General features: G+C 48.9%; 1 pseudogene; it reads left to right on the top strand.

The window, feature by feature from the left end:
- The first annotated feature begins 240 nt into the window (after positions 1 to 240).
- LOC142251725 (posterior protein-like) overlaps positions 241 to 20642 on the top strand; it is a 130805-nt pseudogene continuing 110403 nt past the window's right edge.

The raw sequence follows: 20642 nt of genomic DNA, 5'->3' as shown, positions 1-20642 counted from the left end.
ATGTTTTTGCATATCAGGCTATGTATTATGTTGTGTTAGCAGAATGATTCTGGATGCATTTAGCAAAGTTAAATATCATTCGTAGTTGGAAAAGGGGTTTATGTTAAAATCAGACTGAAAGTGAGAAAGTATTGTTTCAAACAGTTAATACCTTTTGAAAGTTTGCATAGTAGGGTCTGGTGTTAAACTCTTTCAGTTAGAAATTTTTGTTTTGTGAGTGTTTACAGTTTGTTGCTGAAAATGGAGTTTGTGTAAAAATACGTGAAGAAGTATGCCTCTGCTGTGTACCATGTCAGTGCAGATAAATCTTTAGAAGTCCAATATAAGGACTTGATAGAACAATGTAAGAGCTATAATAATAATTTAAATAGTAAAGTTATTAGTAGGAAATTGAAAAAGGAAAAGTTAAGCAATGAGATTTCTGTGTTGCTTAAGATATAGGAATTGGCTGTTTTGAAAGAAGCAAATTGGTGGAAGCAAAGGTTACAAATGAAAGCGGATATAGACAAAATTTGTGATTCTGTTGTAGAAATTTCTGATAATACTACCAGTGAAATACATGGTTTACAATCAGATGTAAGTGAATTAGCTGTGAGAAATAGGAAGTTGGAGGAACAATTGAAGGAGTGTAGACTGAGCTCCACTTCACAAGCAACTCAGGTTTGCTCTTTAGAACTGAAAATTAGTCAAATGGAGAAGATAATTGCAACTTTGGAAAGACAGCTGGATGAAGCTAAATGTCAGTTGCATAACAGAGAGCAATATATACAGTCTCTTAAATCAAAGATATGCAGTCTGGAGACAGTCAATGTGTGTACTCTTTCTAATGATGATACAAAAGATGTCAGATATAGATCTTCATTGGTTGATTGTAATCCATTGCTCACTATTTCTGAAAAGCTTCACCTGTGTCAACTTCTTGGAAAGTTTGACTCACATATTTCTCCAGTCATTCTATCTAATAAATTTGAGGCTGTGGTCCAGCAATATAGTCTGAACAATAAAAATGCTTGGTCTCTGCTCCAAGCTTGGCTCCCAGGACCACTGGCAGCACAGCTAAGATCTGAACAAATGGGTGATAACTGTACAGGTGCAGAGCTAAGAAGGAAGGAATTGCAACGTATCATAGGTAGAAGAGATACTAGGGGTGAAAAGACCTTAGCAATTTCCAGATTCAGGCGATATGATGATCCTACACTCTTCTGTAATAATTATCTGTCTCTGTAAAGAACTGTTTACAATTGTCTAGATATGTCTCAGGATGATGCTAATTTTCTGTATTCAATGGTAAATCGTTGTAATGTAGATTACACCACAAGAGTAAGGGATGCTTCACACATAGCGACAGCGACAACAACGTCGCTGTTACGTCACCATTTTCTGTGACGTAACAGCGACCTGGTAAGTCGCTGTTATGATCGCTGCTTAGCTGTCAAACACAGCGACGCAGCAGCGATCATAACATCGCTACATGTGCAGAGAGCAGGGAGCCGCGCACACTGCTTAGCGCTGGCTCCTTGCTCTCCTAGCTACAGTACACATCGGGTTAATTAACCCGATGTGTACTGCAGCTACATGTGCAGAGAGCAGGGAGCCGCACACACTGCTTAGCGCTGGCTCCTTGCTCTCCTAGCTACAGTACACATCGGGTTAATTAACCCAATGTGTACAGCAGCTACATGTGCAGAGAGCCGGAGCCGGCAGCATAGGCAGCGTGAGAGCTGCGGAGGCTGGTAACTAAGATAAATATCGAGTAACCACCTTGGTTACCCGATGTTTACCCTGGTTACAGCTTACCGCAGATGCCGGCTCCTGCTCCCTGCTCGCTTCATTTCGTCGCTCTCTCGCTGTCACATGTAACGGGGGCAGGGGGTGCCTTGAGGGTTGCTGTGATGGCCACTTTAGGCATCAGGCTGACCCCCGGCCCGGCCGTCACTATTAAAGGATGGGTTCCGTTTGTGGGGCAGAGTGTGGATGGCAGGGGCTTTTCTCCAGGCTCAGTAACACGCTGCAGACATCCATTTGATGAACCAAAGGACACTTTATTAAACATCTTGCTATACAGTTTCGCCAAAAAACCTTTCAGGTTCAAAGTACAATTCTTGCCGGGGGACTACTTTCCTTTTTCTCTTCATCGGGCGCTACCCGTTCACTTCTGTCTCTCCAGCTATACACGTACTCCACTATTATGGGCTTTACCCACACACTCCTGCTTCTCCCTGTCTTGGCTCGTACGGGTCTTACCCGCGTCTTTCTGTCTGCGTGTCCGAGGCACTTTCTCTTTCTTTGGGCTATTAGCCACAAGTCGGTCCCACAGTCTGCCCCGTTGTTTCTCTGTCTCTACACACACACTTCTGTCTTCACTTAACTCTCACTCTGCTACAGAGCCCTCTAACCCTCCCCCTAGGCTGCCTTGCCCCTCCTGCTCCTGTCACTGTTCCCATGGGGACACTATACCCTGAGGCCTAGTGAGGACACCAATACTACTACAAGTATAAATAACATCATATCACATGCTACCCCAGTGTGGGGCATCTTCAGGGGGGAAACTGCTTCTTCGTTACCAGGGGTCCGTCCACCCCTTACATTCCTCCCCTCTTTTACCTAAGCCTCCCGGCAAGGTTCGGACCTGCAAGACAAAACCTGACCAAAAACCACATACACACAGGTGTAAAGCAATGTTCTCACTTTATCTCATAAAACTTTAAAACCACACTATAGAGCACAATCTTCACAACACATCAAAAGGCACCCGAGTTCAGTGCCCGGAGTCCCTCCAAGGGAGCTCCCGGTCTTAGTAGCATGTTTGCCCGGAGGCCCTCCGCAGGCGCTCCCGGTCTTAGCTGGCCTTCTGCCCGGAGGCTATCCCAGCGCTCCCGGTCTTAGTAGGCAGGAAGCAACAAACAATAAGATTTCCTTAACAGTTACGGAGGGAGTCCCTGCACAGTCCGGCATCAGGCTCCTTCCGGGCTCAGTAGCTTAAACGTTGCTGCAACTGTAAACCTTCACCGGTTTTTAACAATACCGGCTCTCAAAACATCTATGTCCATCACCTCTGGTTACTGTTATTTCACGCGGGGTGGTAGGCGCGCAGCCATTCAGCCCGCTGGGCTCTCACATACTCGGAGAGGGATTGGCCTGGCAAGCGGCGCAGCCTTCGAAACGGTTCATAATTGGGCTGTGACTCTGATTCCTCTGTCTCCGGTTTTGGCCCCTCAGCCCCCGGCGGGGGGTGATGGGGTGGCTGGACGGGACGGCTGTGGAATGCCAACAACAACCACCGGGTGCGACACCATGCTCTGGCGAATCGCCAAGAACGCCGGTGCTCCCTTCGCCTGTTCCCCTTCTGCCAGCTCGGCTACCGGTCCTGCAACTGCTTCTGGCGATGCCGCCGGAGTGTTTCTTGGCCGACAAGCTTCAGCCATCACCAGTCTCTGCTGCGTGCGCCTCCGGTACTGACAATCCTCCCACGCTATCTCCTGCTGCCACTGCGCGGCCTCCTGGACAGTGGGCATACGGGTCACCCCCACTGGGAATAGGCCCCTGCATCCCACTTCTCTCCAGAACTTTACCTTCTCACCCGGGTACAGGGTATGGAGACGTTGTGGTAACCCCTCAGTGTCCAAATTGACCCGATTATAAAAGAAGTGGTCTCCGGTCTCATCATCTTCTATAAACCCGTATCCCTCGGCCTGATTAAACTTGACCACGGTGCCAATGCTACACTGCCGGTCAAATTCTTCACTACGGGGCCTGGCCATCATTTCCCTGGCCACGGTCTCGGCCAGAAGCCTTTCTTGCACCGGATCTATCTCAGGTGGTGGGGACTGTCGCCGGGTTAGGGGCGCCGGCTTCACCGGCTCCCAGATAAATCCCCACTCATCTTCCTCAAACGCTGGGATGTTTTGCCCGCCCGGGGCCTGGACTTCTGCAGGGGTTGGAGGTCCTACCTTGACCGACGTAGCCGCCTCCGGACTCTGGAGGGGTGCTCCCAGTGTCTCGCTCCCCAGCGGCAGTTGAGTCTTGTAGGTGGCCCGGACTTTTGTGGTCGTTTCCCCGGTAACCGCATCCCACGAAGTGACCCACGTGACTTTTGCGGGCCGCTCCGGACCTCCGGGCACAGCCGGTAACTTTATGGTAGGTGCCTCCTCTAGTAAGCTTCGCCTCGGGCGTCCTCTTCCTAAGCTTGTTGTCACCAGCACGCCTGCTTCAGCTCGCTTATTTGTCTGCGTCTCCATTTTGCTTAGCGCAGGCCGCTGAGTTGGCGTCTCCTGTTGCTCTTCCTGTAATGGCGCCGGGGAAGGTGGAGGCGGACCTTCTTTTCCCGCTCTTGCATGTACTCCGCCCCTGGCCTCACTCACCAAGTCAGCCCAGCATCGGCGACGCCTCTTCTTTCTTGCAGCGCTGCCCACGTCTCTAGTCCTCTGCAACATCTTGGGGCGAGTACCTCCCCTCTTTAGGCGGCACACTCTGCACTTCTTCTTCTTCACCAGCTCAGTGTTTTGCGTTTGGCGCCAATTTTTCGCGCCCCCACTGTGTCTATGAAGACGGCGGCCATCTTACCGCCATCTTGCGACCGGTCCAACGCCTTAGGCACCACTTGGTCTTCCTCACATTCCTGGGTCGGGATTCCTTGCAGATGGTCTTCACCCTGCTCGCAGCGCCACTTTGTAACGGGGGCAGGGGGTGCCTTGAGGGTTGCTGTGATGGCCACTTTAGGCATCAGGCTGACCCCCGGCCCGGCCGTCACTATTAAAGGATGGGTTCCGTTTGTGGGGCAGAGTGTGGATGGCAGGGGCTTTTCTCCAGGCTCAGTAACACGCTGCAGACATCCATTTGATGAACCAAAGGACACTTTATTAAACATCTTGCTATACAGTTTCGCCAAAGTACAAATTCTTGCCGGGGGACTACTTTCCTTTTTCTCTTCAGCGGGCGCTACCCGTTCACTTCTGTCTCTCCAGCTATACACGTACTCCACTATTATGGGCTTTACCCACACACTCCTGCCTCTCCAGCTATGCACGTTCTCCACTATTATGGGCTTTACCCACACACTCCTGCTTCTCCCTGTCTTGGCTCGTACGGGTCTTACCCGCGTCTTTCTGTCTGCGTGTCCGAGGCACTTTCTCTTTCTTTGGGCTATTAGCGACACGTCGGTCTTACACTCTGCCCCGTTGTTTCTCTGTCTCAGCACACACACTTCTGTCTTCACTTAACTCTCACTCTGCTACAGAGCCCTCTAACCCTCCCCCTAGGCTGCCTTGCCCCTCCTGCTCCTGTCACTGTTCCCATGGGGACACTGTTCTACCCTGACGCCTAGTGGGGACACCAATACTACTACAAGTATAAATAACATCATATCACATGCTACCCCAGTGTGGGGCATCTTCAGGGGGGAAACTGCTTCTTCGTTACCAGGGGTCCGTCCACCCCAAGTTACACACACACAGCGATCTGTGTGTCACAGCGGGAGAGCGCCTTTGAAGAAAACGAACCAGGGCTGTGTGTAACGAGCAGCGATCTCGCAGCAGGGGCCAGATCGCTGCTCAGTGTCACACACAGCGAGATCGCTAATGAGGTCACTGTTGCGTCACCAAAACCGTGCCGTAGCAGCGATTTCGGTAGCGATCTCGCTATGTGTGAAGCACCCCTAACTCTAAGGAATACCAGCTCCTTTGAAAATTTTGTAAATATACTCAGGGACTGGTGTAATGAGTCAAAAGAGCAGTATGAAACATCAGAAAATGTATCTGCTATATATAGACCTAAGAGAAGAGGATATGTTAGACTAGAAGGTGGCCCGATTCTATGCATCGGGTATTCTAGAATTTACGTATTGTGTAGTTAATGTATGATTTTTGTTATATATATAGATGTTGTTGTGTGTAGTTACCAAGTGTTTGTGTAGGGCGCTGTACATGTTCTGGGTGTTGTCTGGGTGTGGGGGGGGTGAGAGCGGTGTTGTTTGTGTGTTGCGTTGTGTGTGTTGCGTTGTTTGTGGAGCGCTGTGTGTGTGTGTTGCGCGGTTTGTGTGGGTGTGGGGTGTGTGTGTGTGTTTTGGTGGGAGGTATGTTTTGTGCAATGTGTGTGTTGTGCGGCATGTGCGTATATTTGTGTGTGCCGCGCTGTTTGTGTGTTGGGTGTCTGTGTAGGGCGGTGTTTGTGGTTCCCAGTGTGTGTGGTGTGTTGTGCAGTGCGTGTGTGGTGGTGTGTGTGTGTTTTGGGGTGAGGTGTGCACCCCCCATCGTGCTCCATCCCCCATGCTACGCACTCCCCATCGTGCTCCATCCCCCATGCTGCGCACCCCCCATCGTGCTCCATCCCCCATGCTACGCACTCCCCATCGTGCTCCATCCCCCATGCTGCGCACCCCCCATCGTGCTCCATCCCCCATGCTGCGCACTTGTGACGCCCCTGGACTAGTCCAGTGTGTCACAGGGAACTGCACTATTCTCTATCCTTGGTGCAGGGCCCACCCTCCTTGGTTCCGGGGTCCGCAACAGTGATTCTGTACCAACAGCACAAATCCTAGTCACCCAAACACTACACTTGTCAGGCACACCAGGGGCGTATTTCCAGCTGGGAAAGGAACCGCCCACCTATGAGTCAGACAGGCTGGTGGGAGGAGTCAGTTAGACAGTTGGTAGTAACTGAAAAAGAGAGAGGACCTGGGGATTAAGAGCTCCCTGAGGAGAGTCTGGCTGGGTCGCAGACAGTGGCCTGTGCCTGAGGAGACGGAAACCCAGTCGCGGGAAACTGGAGGACAGGGCTGGACGGGGCAAGAGGACCGTCAGCCATCGGATCCACAGTAACCGGTCTGGGGGCCGAGCACACAGCGGGGGACAGGCCCCTAAGTCGGGAGGTAGCTTCACACAACCCGGCAATTAACCTGCAGCGGGAAGTAGCTTCACGTGCTATCTGCAACGGCTCAGAGATTAGCGGTGTCAGCACAACGGAGGGATAGGACTTCCCACACAGAGCAGTCACAAAATCCCACGTGCCAGCTGCTAAGAGCAGGTCCCCAGTAAAAAGAGGGACGGGACCTGAAGGTTTCAAGCCAACAGGGCCAGGGACACACACAGTACACAGTGTATGGAGGAAGGCTCCAGTCCACCACAGAATCACTGAAAGGGACCACCGGACGTGCTGTCACCGAATGCAGCAGTACCAAGAGACTTTGTTTACCTCAGAGTCTGTGTCCACTGAATGCGTCATCACACCTGAGTGAGTACCCTGGCTCCCCAGCGCCCTGCCGGCCCTATATCAATATAGACTGTTCCTACCTATTCCCTACCCTGAGTCCCGGGGCCCCTACCTGCGGAGGGAATCACCACCAGGCTGCCCCAATACTATCAGCCCCGGCACTCCCATAAGGCAGCGGCGGTATTCCTTATTACCGCACACCGCAGGTGGCGTCACAAATATTCTCCCCTGTAAATAACCCTTTTTTTTCATCGAAGTGTCTGCCGAGCAGTCCGACTGCTGCTAGGGCGTCACACATTGATTTTTGGCGTCACGAACAGGATGAGAGGGAGGACCTCGACATACAGAGGAAGGAACCGTGACCAGTATGAAAACCTTGTTTGTTATAGGTGCAACAAGACTGGTCACTACGCCCGTTTTTGTCCTTTAAACGGGCCACCCCTGGGGCCAAGGGCCACTCCCCAGGACTAAATCAACAAGGCCCAGCAGACTGGCGGGAGCGGTATGTTGGAAGAAGGACCATCGTTTCCATCACCTTGGATGGGATTCCGATTTCAGCACTTCTTGATACCGGCTCCCAGGTAACAACTATACCCCAAGTACTGTATACCAAATTCTGGTCAACTGAGGAACTCGCCCCACCGGACAATGATCTCACTATTTACGCTGTTAATGGTTTACCAGTAACACAACTCGAGTTCAAGGAGGTGACCATCAAGGTGGGCAGGGTGGAGTTAACACGCCAAGGACTCATAGTAGTGCAGAATGACCCTAGTGACCGGAACCCTAAGATGATTTTGGGAACTAATGTTATTGAGAATTGTATGGGGGAAGTATTGTTTCTGCTCCAACAGCTCTCTGAAACTGCAGGAGCGGGACGCCAGAGGGTCCTGCAAAGAGAGATTCGAGCCCTCCAGCAGATGCAACAGGTAATTTTGTCTGGTGGGGAAATTGGCAGTGTACGGGTAATGGATGCAGCTCCTGTGGTAGTGCCCCCACGGAGTGAGATGATGATATGGTGCAGGGCAGCTGTAGGCTCCCGTGGACAGAATTACCAGGCAGTGGTAGAGGCCCTACCTTCAGAGCACTGGTCTACAGTACTGACAGCCTGAGGGGTAGTCGATGTCCGTAAGGGGAGAGTGCCCGTGCGAGTGTTGAATTGCGGGGTGGAAGAGGTTAGACTGCCCAGGTATGCTACCATAGCCAAATTGTACACTGTGAGTGAGAATTCCATCCAGACAGTAAAGTCCTCAGCCACACCAGATCAGTCAGCCACAGACAGTTCCCAGATTCAGCAAGAACAGTGGTGTCAAGAGTTACATGTAGGTACTGACTCCACTCCACTACATCAAAAACAAGGGGTCTACAGGGTGGTTCAGGAGTATGAGCAAGTGTTTAGTAAACACCCATTAGACTTTGGGAGGGTGAAAGGGGTTCAGCATCATATACCCACAGGCATTCATCCACCTATAAAGGAAAGGTATAGGCCCATACCACCTGCTCACTACCAGTGTGCCAAAGACATGCTGAGAAGTATGAAGGAGGCTGGGGTCATCCGTGATAGTTGCAGCCCCTGGGCAGCCCCGCTAGTCCTAGTGAAGAAGAAAGACGGCACTATGAAGATGTGCGTGGACTATAGGCGAATTAACAACATCACACATAAGGATGCCTATCCACTGCCCAGAATTGAAGAGTCCCTGACTGCATTAAGATCTGCAAATTACTTCTCTACCCTTGACCTCACTAGTGGTTACTGGCAAGTGTCCGTTGCTGAGGAGGATCGCGAGAAGACCGCTTTTGCCACCCCGATGGGATTATGTGAATTTAACAGCATGCCATTCGGGCTGTGCAATGCACCTGGTACGTTTCAACGACTCATGGAGAGCTGTTTGGGCAATTGCAACTTCGAGACTGTCCTGCTGTACCTGGACGACGTAATTGTATATTCCAAGACCTATGAGGAGCATCTGGGACATCTGGCAGAAGTATTTGAAGCCCTTTCCAGGTATGGGATGAAACTAAAACCATACCTCCCAACTTTTCAAGAAAGGAAAGCCGCACAGCGCGCCGCGGCAAATTTTGACCACGCCCCTAGCCACACCCCTAGCCACACCCATTTGGCAGTAAGGGTCATTCAGCAGATGCCCCGGACTGTTCATTCATATTCATAGCAGTCAGAATTTTTTTATATTTCTGTGTCACTATATGACATGTTGCTTATTTGTGCCTATCAATCCGTGTTCACACGTTGCATAAATTCTGTTTCTTTTTGTTTCTGTCTGCACCAAACTACACAATAACAATCTTCTCTGTTTTTTCCATTTTTGCTGCATTTTTTCTGCCTTTTCTCCATTATTTAATGCGTTTTTGGTTCAGATGTGAATCTGCGTTTTTAAGTGTTTTTATTGTAGAGAAGCTTTTTCCTGCATTTTTTAAGCTCCACATAGAAACCTCCAGAGAAACACCCCCCCCGGCGTCTTTTCATGGAATCACATCCACTTTACTTGGACAATGAAACACAGCAGAATAAATGTGCAAAGAAACAGCAGAAAAAAATGCAGCATTTACACTACATGTGAATATGGACTAATTGTCCAAGCAAAGTGGATGAGGCGTCCTGAAATCTCCGCCCCTGGTGCGTGGAAAGATGCCGCTGAACTGTGCGGATTTGGTGTTTCTTTCTTTATAAGCTTCAGGATTCACATCAGCAACAAACATGTATCAAATAAGGGGGACAATGTATAAAAAATACCGCAAACACGCAATAATCAGAGAACATTGTTATTGCACTCGTGGCGCGGACACCTGCAGAAAAAATGCTGCATTTACGCTATGTGTGAACACGGCCTCAGTGATCCATTTTTCTTACATTTTTATGGGTTTTAATAAAGAAAAATAATAAATTGCGCCTTTTTTTTCCCGCCATTTACCGATCCCCATAAATAATCTGATCGCTGTGTTGTTCAGGTCATTACGATTACAGGGACACCAAATATGTCCATGTTATTTGCTGATTTGTGATGTTTATTATTTTATAAAAAAGTGCAATAAAATTACATTATTCTATTTTTTTTTATTATTTTTAGTAACTTTATTAGAAGAAAAAAAAATCCTCTTTTCCTCTCCCTCTAGAATACAGGACATAGAGATGCTGCTCTGTACAATGTAGCTGTGTTCATAAAAAAATTGTATTTGTATTTTTTTCCTCATTTCTTTAAAGTAGTTTTATGGGAACAAACGAATCTGACTCTTTCACCAACATTGAGATACAGTATTTATCTATCTATCTATCTATCTATCTATCTCTATCCCTCTATCTATTTATCTATGATTCTATCTCTCTATCTATCTATCTATCTATCTATCTATGATTCTATCTCTATCTATCTATTATCTGTCGTGTATCTATATATTCCTCTATCATCCATCCATCCCACTATCATCCATCCCTCCCTCTATCCCTCCCTCTATCTCTCCATTCATCCCTCCATTCATCCCTCTATCCCTCCCTCTATCCCTCCATTCATCCATCCATCCCTCCCTTTATCCCTCCATTCATCCCTCCATTCATCCCTCTATCCCTCCATTCATCCCTCTATTCATCCCTCCCTCTATCCCTCCATTCATCCCTCCCTCTATCCCTCCATTCATCCCTCCCTCTATCCCTCCATTCATACCTCTATCATCCATCCATCCCTCCCTCTATCCCTCCCTCTATCCCTCCATTCATCCCTCTATCATCCATCCATCCCTCTATCCCTCCATTCATCCCTCCATTCAACCCTCTATCATCCATCCATCCCTCCCTCTATCCCTCCTTTCATCCCTCTATCCCTCCATTCATCCCTCCTTCTATCCCTCCTTTCATCCCTCCATTCATCCCTCTATCATCCATCCATCCCTCCCTCTATCCCTCCATTCATCCCTCTATCATCCATCCATCCCTCCCTCTATCCCTCCTTTCATCCCTCTATCCCTCCATTCATCCCTCTATCATCCATCCATCCCTCCCTCCCTCTATCCCTCCTTTCATCCCTCTATCCCTCCATTCATCCCTCCTTCTATCCCTCCATTCATCCCTCCATTCATCCCTCTATCATCCATCCATCCCTCCCTCTATCCCTCCATTCATCCCTCTATCATCCATCCATCCCTCCCTCTATCCCTCCTTTCATCCCTCTATCCCTCCATTCATCCCGCTATCATGCTATCATCCATCCATCCCTCCCTCTATCCCTCCTTTCATCCCTCTATCCCTCCATTCATCCCTCTATCATCCATCCATCCCTCCCTCTATCCCTCCATTCATCCCTCTATCATCCATCCATCCCTGCCTCTATCCCTCCATTCATCCCTCCCTCTATCCCTCCATTCAACCCTCTATCATCCATCCATCCCTCCCTCTATCCCTCCTTTCATCCCTCTATCCCTCCATTCATCCCTCTATCATCCATCCATCCCTCCCTCCCTCTATCCCTCCTTTCATCCCTCTATCCCTCCATTCATCCCTCCTTCTATCCCTCCATTCATCCCTCCATTCATCCCTCTATCATCCATCCATCCCTCCCTCTATCCCTCCATTCATCCCTCTATCATCCATCCATCCCTCTCTCTATCCCTCCTTTCATCCCTCTATCCCTCCATTCATCCCTCTATCATCCATCCATCCCTCCCTCTATCCCTCCTTTCATCCCTCTATCCCTCCATTCATCCCTCTATCATCCATCCATCCCTCCCTCTATCCCTCCATTCATCCCTCTATCATCCATCCATCCCTGCCTCTATCCCTCCATTCATCCCTCCCTCTATCCCTCCATTCAACCCTCTATCATCCATCCATCCCTCCCTCTATCCCTCCATTCATCCCTCTATCATCCATCCATCCCTGCCTCTATCCCTCCATTCATCCCTCCCTCTATCCCTCCATTCAACCCTCTATCATCCATCCATCCCTCCCTCTATCCCTCCTTTCATCCCTCTATCCCTCCATTCATGCCTCTATCATCCATCCATCCCTCCCTCCCTCTATCCCTCCTTTCATCCCTCTATCCCTCCATTCATCCCTCCTTCTATCCCTCCATTCATCCCTCCATTCATCCCTCTATCATCCATCCATCCCTCCCTCTATCCCTCCATTCATCCCTCTATCATCCATCCATCCCTCCCTCTATCCCTCCTTTCATCCCTCTATCCCTCCATTCATCCCTCTATCATCCATCCATCCCTCCCTCTATCCCTCCTTTCATCCCTCTATCCCTCCATTCATCCCTCTATCATCCATCCATCCCTCCCTCTATCCCTCCATTCATCCCTCTATCATCCATCCATCCCTGCCTCTATCCCTCCATTCATCCCTCCCTCTATCCCTCCATTCAACCCTCTATCATCCATCCATCCCTCCCTCTATCCCTCCATTCATCCCTCTATCATCCATCCCTCCCTCCCTCTATCCCTCCTTTCATCCCTCTATCCCTCCATTCATCCCTCTATCATCCATCCATCCCTCCCTCTATCCCTCCTTTCATCCCTCTATCCCTCCATTCATCCCTCCATTCATTCCTCCATTCATCCCTCTATCATCCATCCATCCCTCCCTCTATCCCTCCATTCATCCCTCTATCATCCATCCATCCCTCCCTCTATCCCTCCTTTCATCCCTCTATCCCTCCATGCATCCCTCTATCATCCCTCCATTCATCCCTCCATTCATCCCTCTATCATCCATCCATCCCTGCCTCTATCCCTCCATTCATCCCTCCCTCTATCCCTCCATTCATCCCTCTATCATCCATCCATCCCTCCCTCTATCCCTCCCTCTATCCCTCCATTCATCCATCCCTCCATCCATCTTTGCAGCTAAATAACCTGCTTCTGGTGTCTGACCTGCAGTATATAGGTCAAGATAACAAAATCTTCCTATTGGTTTCAATAGAGGCAGTAGCTCAGTGGTAAAGCTGCTGCCTTTGAAACAATGACTCACAGTTCCACGAGTTCGAGTCCGGCTGCCCTGAAAATCCAGAGCCGATGATAATTTAATTTAATTTATTCACTTCACTGAGGGGAGGAGCCGGGACATCAGCTGTGAGCCGTGGGAGTGCGGGACAGCCCTGATAAATCGTGCAAGTCCCGCAGAATCCGGGACGGTTGGGAGGTATGCTAAAACCCTCCAAATGTCACCTGCTGAAGCCCAAAGTCCAATACCTGGGGCATGTAGTGAGTGCCGAAGGTGTGGCTCCGGACCCTGAGAAAATCACGGCTATCCAGAACTGGCCCAGGCCTCAGAACATCAAAGAGGTGCGCCAGTTCCTGGGATTGATGGGGTACTACCGGAGGTTCGTGAAAGGCTATACCAAGATGGCATCCCCCTTGCAAGATCTCCTAGTCGGACAAACAAAGCACGGCAAGACTTCTGGCTCTACATTCACATGGGATGAGGAGCAGGAAAAGTCCTTCAAGTGGATGAAGTCAGCTTTGACAGGAGATGAGATTCTGGCATATCCTGACTATAACCTCCCATTTGTGCTGTACACTGATGCCAGCAACGTGGGACTGGGAGCTGTTCTATCCCAGGTACAGGATGGCAAGGAAAAGGTGATTGCATATGCCAGCAGGAAACTCCGTCCAACAGAAAGAAATCCTGAGAACTATAGTTCTTTCAAGCTGGAGTTCTTAGCACTTGTTTGGGGCGTGACAGAGAAGTTTAAGCATTACCTGGCTTCTGCAAAATTCACCGTGTATACAGACAACAACCCGTTGACACACCTGGACACGGCGAAGCTTGGAGCTTTGGAGCAGCGGTGGGTAGCACGACTGGCAAATTACGATTTCACTATAAAGTACAGGGCTGGTCGCAAGAACGCTAACGCTGATGCGTTGTCCAGGATGCCCCAGTTGTGTGATGATAGGAGGGATGAAGATGACCTGGAGGAGATTGAGCTACCTGCTTTCCATCGCCCTATTGATAGAGTGAAACCCCGATATTATAGTGATCAGCAAGAGGCGACCTTCAACCCATTGCCCCACCATGGTTGGCAAGAAGCCCAAGATAATGACCCTGCAATCAGATTGATAAAGGCATTGATATCCCAGGCTGATTCACACCTTGAACCAGATGCTCCAGAAGAAGCTAAGAAATTGTGGAAAGAAAGAAGTCAACTGTGTTTCCATGGAGGCAAGTTGTGCAGAAGTCTCATTAATCCAAAAATGCATGAGAGAATATGCCAGATAGTGATACCCACAGCATATGCACCAGTGGTGTTGGAGGCCTATCATGATAGAGCTGGGCACTTTGGTTGGAAGAAGTTGGAAATGTTGCTGAGAAGTCGCTTTTATTGGACTGGGATGAGAGACACCATAGAAGCTTGGTGCAGGAACTGTGGTCCGTGTACATTAAGGAGAAAAGATAGCACCAGTCAGCGAGCGCCTTTGCAACCAATAGTAACTACCCAGCCTCTAGAACTCGTTGCCTTAGACCACGTCAAGCTCACACCAAGCAGGAATGGGTACACCTATGCACTCACCATAGTAGATCACTATTCAAGATTCCTGGTGGTGGTACCTGCCAAAGATCTAACTGCCAGCACTGCGGCGAAGGCTTTCCAGGCACACTTCTGCAGACCCCATGGTTACCCAGATCATGTTCTAACAGATCGAGGTCCCGCTTTTGAAGCAGAAATCTTCCAAGAATTTTGTAAATTGTATGGGTGTAAGAAGATACGCACTGCCCCCTACCACGCACAAACAAATGGGATGTGTGAGAAGATGAACTATGTAGTCATCAACCTGCTGAAAACTCTACCCCTTGAAGAGCGGAACCAGTGGCCTGAAAAATTGCCAGATCTTGTGGACATGTACAATAGTATTCCTGTGAGTTCCACTAAATGCACACCCGCTTATCTCATGAGGGCTAGACCTGGGAGACTGCCAGTGGATCTGGAGATGGAAGCTGAGATGCCTGAAGTTTATTCCCCAAATGCAGATTGGGATACCAAGCGTAGAGCCCAATACAGGCAAATTCAGGAGTATGTCGAGGAGAATCTGGACCAAAGTAGGGAAAAGCAAGAAAGAAGCTTTAACAAGCAAGCCCAAGCCCCTCCATTTTCACCAGGAGAAGTGGTCTTAAAAAGAAAAAGAAAGATGCATAAACTGGACGACCAGTAGGAAAGAGAGCCATATGTGGTCCAGCCTTCCAATTTCAACAACCAGAAGATCTGTCTTGTCAGCAAGGACCAAGGAAGAACCACAGCTGTCATTTCCCGTGATCACTTGAAAAAGTGCCCTGAACCCCTGAACATCTAGAAGGAAGAACAGCCCCAACCTCAAGTGACTGAGAAAAAGAAGAGAGTGATCCACACCATCCTAGGTGACTTCCCGGAAGATTGGCCTATGTACAATGGAGCAGTGATTGTGCCTGTACTCACATTCCCGCAACCCGTGGAAGAACCAGAACCAAGGAGGCCTGAAATCATTGCACCTAGAGAAGTACCCATACCAGCACCACGAACACGTAGATTACCACCTACAACACCTAGCACCAGTAGTGGGGAACAGGTAGTAGCAAACACCACAGTACAAGGGTTAGAGGGAAGCCAGGAGCTGAGAAGGTCCACCCGTGTGAACTTTGGTCAGCCCCCACATAGGTTCAGAGATGAGGAATGGTAGCGGAACCTGGCTACTCTACCCTAATGTAAATAGTCTAAATATAGAGTAAATTTAAAAATGTTTAGTATTTTCCATGCTTTTAATTCTACTATTTTCCATGCTAATGATAGTCATGTAAGACATGTTGATATAGAGTGTTGATAAGAAGAATGTTGATTTTATTTTAATTACCTGGATTCATGACCTGATTGACGACCAATGATAAGTTTTATTGAAAATGGACCTTTGGCTACAGGACTGGTGGTAGCCAGCACGAACTGGTGCTATTGTAAATGGTTATTTCCCATTCATAGCCACGGACTGCATCCCCACCTACAGGAGAAGACACAGGTGGAGGAGAGACCTGGGAGACATATGGCCCAGGTCTGGCCACCAACAGGAGCGGTGGCTTGCCTCCTTTTGGAACTTTGGGGGTGGGATGAAGGACTGGGAAAGCAAAACGTTGGGTTCAAGCAAAGTGCCTCCCCTGCGTGGGATAAATAGATGTTTTTCTTATTAAAATGTTCACTTTTTGCAGATAAAAATAAACACTCTAGGTGCACTGTAGCTCGGGGACGAGCTACGTTTAACCAAGGGGGAATGTGACGCCCCTGGACTAGTCCAGTGTGTCACAGGGAACTGCACTATTCTCTATCCTTGGTGCAGGGCCCACCCTCCTTGGTTCCGGGGTCCACAACAGTGATTCTGTACCAACAGCACAAATCCTAGTCACCCAAACACTACACTTGTCAGGCACACCAGGGGCGTATTTCCAGCTGGGAAAGGAACCGCCCACCTATGAGTCAGACAGGCTGGTGGGAGGAGTCAGTTAGACAGTTGGTAGTAACTGAAAAAGAGAGAGGACCTGGGGATTAAGAGCTCCCTGAGGAGAGTCTGGCTGGGTCGCAGACAGTGGCCTGTGCCTGAGGAGACGGAAACCCAGTCGCGGGAAACTGGACGACAGGGCTGGATGGGGCAAGAGGACCGTCAGCCATCGGATCCACAGTAACCGGTCTGGGGGCCGAGCACACAGCGGGGGACAGGCCCCTAAGTCGGGAGGTAGCTTCACACAATCCGGCAATTAACCTGCAGCGGGAAGTAGCTTCACGTGTGTGAGGAAAGAGTTAACCTTTTTCACTGACTTAGAAAATAATAGAAATTCTTTCTCCCTGGCAAGACCAAACCAGACTTATTTGCGCAATAAACTGTGAGACCAACCTCAAGGACGCAGAATGTTTTGACTTAGAGACGACTGAAAAACATCTTGTTATGGGAGTATAAGTCATTATATTAATTTCTCTTGCTGGGAATATGCAATCCACGCCTTAATGAATGTAGATTAATGAATATGTATGTTGCATAGTTACGCCCTAATCAACTTTGCATAACTTTGTAATGTAAACAATACCAATACACTTTCTATTCGGAGCCGCACATCTCCAGTCTTATGTGTATAACGGCGTTCGCTTGTTTTCATTGAGAGCTGGAATAGCCGAGGGGGGGGTCACCGGTACCCTCTCTGCATTCGGACATCGTTGGCAACAGCTGTGACCGTTAGGTCAACCTAACATTATCTGGCGCCCGAAAAGCAGGGACCCGTGTTTGTAATCCCAGGACGCAGTGGATTGTCTTGCCAAGCCGAGGAGGAGGTGACCAGACGTGGGGACCAGAAACACCTGGCCAGGTAAGAGTTGAACCTTATTCTTCTTTTTATGCTCCCCACATCTGATCTCCCCTCGCCTCAACGCGCAAGAGGTGCGCTGTGAGTAGATACTGGGTTATTGGCGGGTTTCTACTGAACTCTGAGAGAGCCTTGCCAGCTGATGTTTCTGTGCCTTGTTTGTTTGTTTGTTTTTCTGTGTTTCTCTGCCTCTCCGTGTGTCGCGTGTCTGCTCTCCTGCGCTTTACTTCTGTGCTGTTGTCCTTGTTGGTTGTCATAGATCCCATACATCAGTGAGTGTTGAAAGGGAATAGTGTACCTGCTCTGTCCAATGGATGTGATATTCACTGCCCTAGTGTTAGTGGGAATAGCCCTGTTTGCCATTGCCATCGGATATAGAGTGTACCTTTGGTACAAGAAGGGTAACCCAGCACCATTCAACATTCTCAGCCCCCTCTGAAGTTAGGACACCACCTTTCAGTAGGAATACAAAAGGAGTTAGTCTCTGAGTATCTCCAGGAAAGGTGGTTCTAGACCTTACCTTAGGTAGGAATACAAAAGGAGTTAGTCTCTGAGTATCTCCAGGATAGGTAGGTTTAGTCCAAAGGACGTTCAAGGGTCTAAAAGCTGAAGAAGATAGAAGAAGAAGAATGGGGCAAGGAATATCAAAAGACAGAAGAGCTGGATGCACCCTGCAACATCTCATTACGTGTTATCATGGCAAAAGAACAGCCAGTCAGTCCAAGGAAGTTTTTAAGACATTTGGATTGAAGGGGAAGGATCAATTGTACCCCAACAAATGGGACACAATAAGAGCTACTAGAGCAGGAGTAATAGCAGATAAATCATGGACTAAACTAGTCAGAACTCTTTCTGACATGGCAAAAACAGCCCACCATCAAGGTTGGATATACCATGAATAGTGATGAGCGAGTACTAAAAAGCTCGGGTGCTCGAAGCTCGGGCCGAGCCTCCCAAGATACTCGTGTACTCGGCCCGAGCAACGAGCCCAATGTTATCCTATGGGAGACCCGAGTATTTTTGTGAAATGACCTCCCGGCAGCATGGAGAAACCCTAAAAATGGCACAAAAGTCTCAGAAGAGTGCTCAAATGACATGGCAACAGCATGGGGAAGACCCCTTGAAGCATTTATCACTCAAAAGTCACAGCTGTGAACAATTTTGTCCGCGTTTTACGCCATTTTTACGGACTCACCAGAAAACCTTCCAAAATGACCCCAAAATGATTTTTCATGGCAGAAATGTTAAGGGCACATACCCAATAGTGAGATAGAGCTGGTGTATGTTACTTTTTGAGATTAATACATGAAAGATTTTACGTGAAAACATTGTGTGGCACTCCGATGTCCCTGAGAAGAGACGTACATGAAGGCCTCTTGAGTCTAATGTGCCCATTTTGAGGAAGTGAGTCTTTGTAGTATTTTCCTTTGCCAGGGCAGTCCAAAATTGTGAGGTTCACCAATGTCCCTGGATAGAGACGTGCATGATGGCCTGTAAACCTGAAGTGCCCATTGTAAGGAAGTGGGTCTATTTTAGTATAGCCCTTTGCCAGGGCAGCCAAAAATTGGGAGGCTCCACATTGTCCCTGGATAGAGACGTGCATGATGGCCTGTAAACCTGAAGTGCCCATTGTAAGGAAGTGGGTCTATTTCAGTATAGCCCTTTGCCAGGGCAGCCAAAAATTGGGAGGCTCCACATTGTCCCTGGATAGAGACGTGCATGATGGCCTGTAAACCTGAAGTGCCCATTGTAAGGAAGTGGGTCTATTTTAGTATAGCCCTTTGCCAGGGCAGCCAAAAATTGGGAGGCTCCACATTGTCCCTGGATAGAGACGTGCATGATGGCCTGTAAACCTGAAGTGCCCATTGTAAGGAAGTGGGTCTATTTTAGTATAGCCCTTTGCCAGGGCAGCCAAAAATTGGGAGGCTCCACATTGTCCCTGGATAGAGACGTGCATGATGGCCTGTAAACCTGAAGTGCCCATTGTAAGGAAGTGGGTGTATTTCAGTATAGCCCTTTGCCAGGGCAGCCAAAAATTGGGAGGCTCCACATTGTCCCTGGGTAGAGACGTGCATGATGGCCTCAAAACATTAAGTGTCCATTTTAAGGAAGTGGGTCTATTTCAGTATAGCCCTTTGCCAGGGCAGCCAAAAATTGGGAGGCTCCACATTGTCCCTGGATAGAGACGTGCATGATGGCCTGTAAACCTGAAGTGCCCATTGTAAGGAAGTGGGTCTATTTCAGTATAGCCCTTTGCCAGGGCAGCCAAAAATTGGGAGGCTCCACATTGTCCCTGGGTAGAGACGTGCATGATGGCCTCAAAACATTAAGTGTCCATTTTAAGGAAGTGGGTCTATTTCAGTATAGCCCTTTGCCAGGGCAGCCAAAAATTGGGAGGCTCCACATTGTCCCTGGATAGAGACGTGCATGATGGCCTGTAAACCTGAAGTGCCCATTGTAAGGAAGTGGGTGTATTTCAGTATAGCCCTTTGCCAGGGCAGCCAAAAATTGGGAGGCTCCACATTGTCCCTGGATAGAGACGTGCATGATGGCCTGTAAACCTGAAGTGCCCATTGTAAGGAAGTGGGTGTATTTCAGTATAGCCCTTAGGCAGGGCAGCCAAAAATTGGGAGGCTCCACGTTGTCCCTGGGTAGAGACGTGCATGAGGGCCTCAAAACATTGTTCCCATTGCAAAGGAGCGGGTCTCCTGTCGTTGTAATGTCCATTCTGCAAAGAATGGGCGAAAAAATTTACCACTGGGGGTATACCTGAAACAAAGACCTAACTATTGTAACGGTCATCATGATGGCGCATGAGGAGAAGGAGGAGCAGTCCAGCGATTATCCAAAGTCGAGAAGTGTACCCATGGGTGAGTGGAGGTACATGGCAAACTTTAAACTCCGCTCTCATTTGCTGGTGGTGTGGTGAAGTCTGGCCCAATCCAACCCTTGTTCATCTTTATCAGAGTCAGCCTGTCAGCATTTTCAGTTGACAGGCGGGTGCGTTTATCTGTAATGATTCCACCTGCGGCACTAAAAACACGCTCTGACAAAACGCTAGCAGCAGGGCAGGCCAGGACTTCCAAGGCGTAGAGAGCCAATTCATGCCACGTGT

The sequence above is a fragment of the Anomaloglossus baeobatrachus genome, chromosome 9 (assembly GCF_048569485.1).
Source record: "Anomaloglossus baeobatrachus isolate aAnoBae1 chromosome 9, aAnoBae1.hap1, whole genome shotgun sequence".
Classification (NCBI taxonomy): Eukaryota; Metazoa; Chordata; class Amphibia; order Anura; family Aromobatidae; genus Anomaloglossus; species Anomaloglossus baeobatrachus.
This window is presented reverse-complemented; position numbering and strand designations above follow the sequence as displayed.